Raw genomic sequence first — 6,088 nt, forward strand, 5'->3', positions numbered from 1 at the left:
TTGAGATGTTCTATTGTTGACTTGATTACTATATCTTTCATCCAATAAACTTCATATATATATTAACTTATTGCTGTTTGTTATGTGCCATCGATTCGCTTGCGACTCATAGCGACCCTATGTACAAGAGCTCTAAATGCCATTCTAGCCTGTGCCAACCTTCAACATATATTAACTTACATTGATGAAAAATGTGTTTGTTTGCAACAAATAATGTGGAGGTGCATAAAAAATTCCATCATGAACTTCACTATACCCTATATATGAATATACACTATATACATATACTATATATGTATATACACTATACCATATATATGAAAATATTTTTATATTGTACTGATGATTTTTAACTTTTGCATTAAGATAGCAATTATCAATGACTCTTGACTGCATATATAAATTTCTGTCTAGAGACACTGGTAAAAATCTTCATTTTCATCTCTTGCCTTAATCTCAAACGTTATGCTTCAACAAGTTTCAGAGCCTGTAAACTGTATGGGACGAGTCTGCCCATTTTTCTCCTGAGGAGCGGCTGGTAGACTCAAACCACAGGAGTGCAGCTTCTGGGTTAGCATGCCCAAAAAGTTTCATTACTTGTTTCCCACACTAACAAAAAATGAAAACAATTCAAATTCATGGCCCTCAAATTTGAGGTTTGTGGTGTTTTTTGGGTGTTCAAATGATTAAGTTTGAGACTCGCTACTTCAATATTTTGCAGTCAAAATGTGCTATTGTAAATATTTTTCCTCTTAATAATCTTCAAAGCCTTCCCTTCATTGGTTAAACCTTACATATTTGTCTTATGCACCCTTTGTAATTCCTTGAATGTATCATGTGGTTTCATACTTCCTTGTCTTTGCTTGTAGCTTTACCATCACAAACATCATCTGATTATTAGATCTATATATACTTGTTTTTCTAAAACTAAACTTAACTCCCCTCAAAAGGGAAAAAAAAATTCTTTATACATTGTCAGTGGAAATATAAATTACTATAACCTTTTTGGAAAGTAATTTAGTAGAGTGTATCAAAAGCCTTACAAATGTTCATATTCATTAACATTCACATTCATTGAAAGAATAATTCTTTCAAGATTCTTCCATTCATAATGAATACTTAGTGACAATATCTTAGGAACCACCCCACCCCCAAGTAGGTGTCTGGTATACAACAGTAAAACTTTAGAGTTTTTCTCTGTAAAATTTATATTCTGGTATGGTGGAAAAGGTAACAAATGAAATATATAGTATCAAGAAGAGATGAAAAAGGAAATAAAGATAAGCAAACAAACGAGTTTAAGAAAAAAGGCATTCCATTTAAAATTGGTGGTCAGAAATGACTGAGATCTGAAGATAGTAAGAAAATGAGCTTTCAAGCTACGAGAAGTACGGCTTCATTACTAGATTTTTATTTAGGACAAAGGTTTGTGCAAAATGTCTACGACGTTTCTAAGAACAAAAAATATGAACATAAACGAAATAATCAACAGCTAAATGGTTAAACATATCAATGTGTTATAGTAATCATGAAAATCACATCTAGAAAACTACTTAATGAGAAAAAGCTTATGAAAAGCTAACCGAAGAACTTTTTTTAAATACTTTCAACTATGGAAGACATACAAAGACTAAGAAATTCTCAAATATTAACGGTGACTTTTCTATGTCACCACTTGTCTAGAAGTCACTTAAGGGAGCTCGGCTAGTAAAGTCCCATAGAGAGTTGCAATGCCTACCTCCTCTGCCAGTGGGAACCCACCACTGGTTCTGCAAGAAAAAGATGTGCAAACCTGCTGGATGGTCAATTATGAGTGAGTTGAGTATTTCCTTCTTTATGTTTTGAGTTTGTTTTTTGGTTTGTTTTTTTTTAAATAAATGTTTGCCACTTTAATCCAAACTTAAGTATTCTCTCATCTGGTCCATGTACCCTAACCACATTTTTGCTTTCAAATCACTATCATTTCCTGCATTTATTGGCAGATACCCAACTCCCATGATGCTGCTGTGAGGCACCATCATCACGTTGGCTTCAATTTACAGCCAAACAATGTTAAAACAGCCCAATGGAACAGCCACAATGTCAATCCATCTTCCTGATAACATGCCTTTTAATTATGGTATTGGCAACAATTAATTAATCTAACGTGAACTGCCAGAAGGAGGAGCAGCGCATCCAGAAGGTTCCTTAAAGATGAGAATGGTGAGACTTTCCGTTTGAGCATATGCTACCAAGAGTAGTGAGGTCCAGGAGATAAACATCATACTTGGTTAAAGGGTCACTAAAAAAAGTAAACTCCTCAAAGAAACAGACACAGTTGCTTCAACTTAGCAATGGTTGCTAGGATGGCAAAGGAATGGCCAGGGTTTAACTGTCCTGTCCATTGTTACTGTTAGGAGCCCTCGAGATGACTCTCAGCCCCCCCTGTGAACAATGGAACTGAGCCTTACTCTATCTTTTGCCATCCTCATCATTTCTAGTATTCTAGAGTCCAGCCAAGGCGCCTAAAAAACCCCCAGGAAATCCTCTCTGTAGCAGACTAAAGCTGTCGGTAACTTGAGGTCCCACTGATTTGTTGTGTACTGTCTGAAACACTTCTTATAAGAATTAAACGCCCCCCACAAGATAAAACTTAACAAGAAATGACAACATAGTAACATCAAATTAATAACATTCCAAGAAACTACATTCTTTAGCTCTACTAAATGGATATACAAAGTTTAAATGCAATCACCCGTTATCAATCAACCACATAGCAAACGCTGTTCAGACCCCTTGGCGGGGTCTATTAAAACCCAGCCAAGACGTCACGGTCTTTTGGGCTGCTTTTCCTTTGCAATGGTTTCATTACAGACTGAGCTACTTGCTCCAAGTTACAGGATAACTTGGCAAAGTTTGCAACTCATAGCGTCCTATTTGCCCAAAGTGGGGATCAGCATTTCTTAACAAAAGAGCTAATGGGAGCATACACTGGACACTTCCAGAGTACCGAGGGTCCTGAGTCGCTGCAAGGTTTCCCCCAAAGATACAGGTCGAAAGGGAGCGGAAACTCTATCCCCCCGCCCCCTCCCCGTTTAACGTCAAGTAAAGAAAGTTGATGTCGGGATTTCGTCAACTTGTAAGACTCTGGAAGAGGCGCTGTGTGCAGAGCATTCAGGCCGCTCGCTCGCGATGCCGGAAGGGCCAACCTCTGCCTCGTCCGGCGGCCGCCACCCCGCGGCCCCGTGCCCGGTCCCCCGTCCGCGGGCTCACGCCCACCATGCGCCCCGCAGGCTCGCCCGGCACGGCGCGGAGCTCCCTGGGGCGGGGGAAGCAGCGCCGGCGCACCCAGACGGAAGCTTTTCCTGTAGGTGAAAGGTCAGAGGCGCCTCGGGAGCCGCCGCGGGAGAAGCAGCAGTGCGCGCCCGCGCGGGGACGACGTCCGGGGCCCGAGTTCTCGCAGGGCCCCGCGTTCGGAGCCGGTCTCCCTCGGGGCCCCGCCTCTCCGGCCACTCTGTGCTCTCCCTCCCGCCCCAGCCTAAAGAGCCCACCGCGGCCACTGCCACATGGGCCGGTCCTGCAGGCAGGAGCCGCACGCTGCGGGGCGCTCTGGGGCTGCGTCCGTCCATAGGCAATTAAAATAAAGAACATTCTCGACCCTCGCTGCGACGCGGCCGCTCTTCACACCACCGGCATCTCTTACCCGCTTTTCCTCTGCGTTTGGTCCTGCTCCGGGCGTACGCTGGACAGCCCCGCCGCGGCAGCTGCTGGGGGGAATCCCGGGAGGAGACAGGTTAGAGAAAGCTGGGGTTTAGGGGAGGGTTAGAGGGACTTAAGGAAAAAGGGGGAGGGGGCTTTCTGAGTTTGTGTATTTTGGGAGGTCAGAGTTCGTGACCCCTGCTTCGGCTCCGCGGCGCTCCCTCCCGCCTGCGCCTGCGCATTAATAGTGTGGAGAGGCGAGAAGAGGGCGTGACGTGCCTGCGGCTAGGCAGAGGGAGAGACGGAACTGCAGTTCCGAAAGCAGCCTGCCCCCTATTGGCTCGGAGGGGAAATGGCTAGGGGGCGAGTCCCCTCGGTATTTTTGGCAGTATGACGTTTCTTATTAAAGGAAGTTTTGAATCAATGTTTAGGATTTGAATTATAAAAGCAAATACACGTTTCGTTTTGGTAACTGAATTTCGAGTGAACTAAGTTCTTTTCTGTAAGCTTTAGTGCTCCTTAGAAGCAAGGATGACGAAACTTTATTTCACATACTTTGGGCAGAAGGAGCCAGTCCTTGGAAAAAATGACAACGCTAGGAAAGGTGAAGGGTCAGAGGAGAGGAAGCCCCTCAACGAGATGGACTGAGACAATAACTAACAGCAGGCATGGTGGAGATTATGAGGACGAAGCAGCATAGTGCCAACTTACTATGAGGGAGCTCTAGTTAGAGTGGGTAGAGTGTTGCTCTGCTACGTCACAGGCAAGCATTTCAAATCCACCAGCGGCTCAGGCGGCAAAAATTAGGCAGTCTCCTTCCATGCTATTTACAGCATCTAGGAAAACTCGCTATTAGTCCGCTTCCACTGGAAGATAACGAGTGAGCTTTCTATTACCTTAGACCCTAAGGGTTTTTTGAGTAACAGGACATTCTAATGAGATATTATAGCATGGTGTGGCGGAGGGATATATTTTAAGGGAAAGCTTTTCCTTAAATACTGTGGGTAACTAATAACGGACTGAAGAGAGTAGGAATATAGGCACTAAAATGCGGGCTCCCTGAAGGCTGAATGCTGTCTGCCTTGTTCAGCGTGTATCCTAGTGCACATACATCACCGAATGGTGGTCAGTAAAAATGTGTTAAAGGGCACTGAGAGGACATCTCATTGTGATAGTGGCCACGTTGGCCAGGAAGGAGGGGTAGGAAAAGCATCTGTCCTGTGTGCAGACTGCTGTGTGGTGCATGGCCAGCACAGAGGTCAGGATTCAGGACAGGAGAACAACTCGGGAAGAAGAAGGTGCCTTTCAGATCCAGAACATCTCCACGCCATTTCCCTCTGAAACTAGGCAACTGAACACGTGGAAAAAAAGCATGTGGCAAGTGGAAATATATTTTGATATTTCATTCTCTAAAAATCCACCATTTACTTTTATCATCATTTATTGCATATTTAATGGTTTTCAGGCAAGATAACAGCCTCATTCCTCCTACCAAGGGGTGGAACTACGGAGAGAGAAACCGAAGTACCCGGAGGCCACATAGCCTTTTCCCTATAGTCTCTGCACATGGTACACATACCTGTAGTTATCTTTGGGATTGTTGTTAAGTGCTCTCAAGTCAAATTAAGACCCACAGCGACCCTATGAACACATATGAACCCTGTCCTATCTTGTGCCATCCTCATAATTTCTGACACACTCAAACCCACTGCAGCAGCCACTGAATTCATCTGGTTGAGAGTCTCCCTCCCTTTCCCAAGCATGATTTCCCTCTCCAAGGACTAGACTCTCCTAGCAACATGCCCCAAGTATATGAGACAAAGCTTTATCATCTTTGCCTCCCAAGGAGGACTCCGAGTGCACCTTCCCCAAGACTTACTTGTTCCTTCTTTTGGCAGGCTAAGGGATATTCAGTGCTCTTCTCTAGCTGCTGTTTCTGTGATCTTTGTTCATTGTCCAGCTCTCAGATGCATAACAAGTGACTGAAAGGACTGTACTCTGAATCAGGAACACTTTAGGCCTCAAACTAACATCACTGAACCTCAGTAATCTGGAGATGCCCCTGACTGCAGACTTTCCCAGTGCAATATGTCTCCTAATCTCCTGACTGCTGGTGCCAAGCGTATTGATTATGGTTCCAGGTAAGATGAAGTGGTTGACCTTTTCAATCTTAATTTATCATGTTGTTGCCTATTGGTCCAATAGTAAGAATTTTTGTTTTTTTTTGACATATGAGATGCAATCCATGTTGTTGTTGTTGTTATGTGCCGTCGAGTCGCCTGTGACTCATAGCGACCCTATGTACAACAGTCCTAAACTCCGCTCTGTCCTGTGCCAATTGCACTGTCTCTGACACTCCCATCCCAATTATCCCAGTCACTGAATCAATCCACCTCATAGAGGGCCTTCC

This window comes from Elephantulus edwardii, unplaced genomic scaffold, assembly GCF_000299155.1.
Source record: "Elephantulus edwardii isolate Elephantulus edwardi_28Jun2011 unplaced genomic scaffold, EleEdw1.0 scaffold00068, whole genome shotgun sequence".
In the NCBI taxonomy this organism is placed as follows: Eukaryota; Metazoa; Chordata; class Mammalia; order Macroscelidea; family Macroscelididae; genus Elephantulus; species Elephantulus edwardii.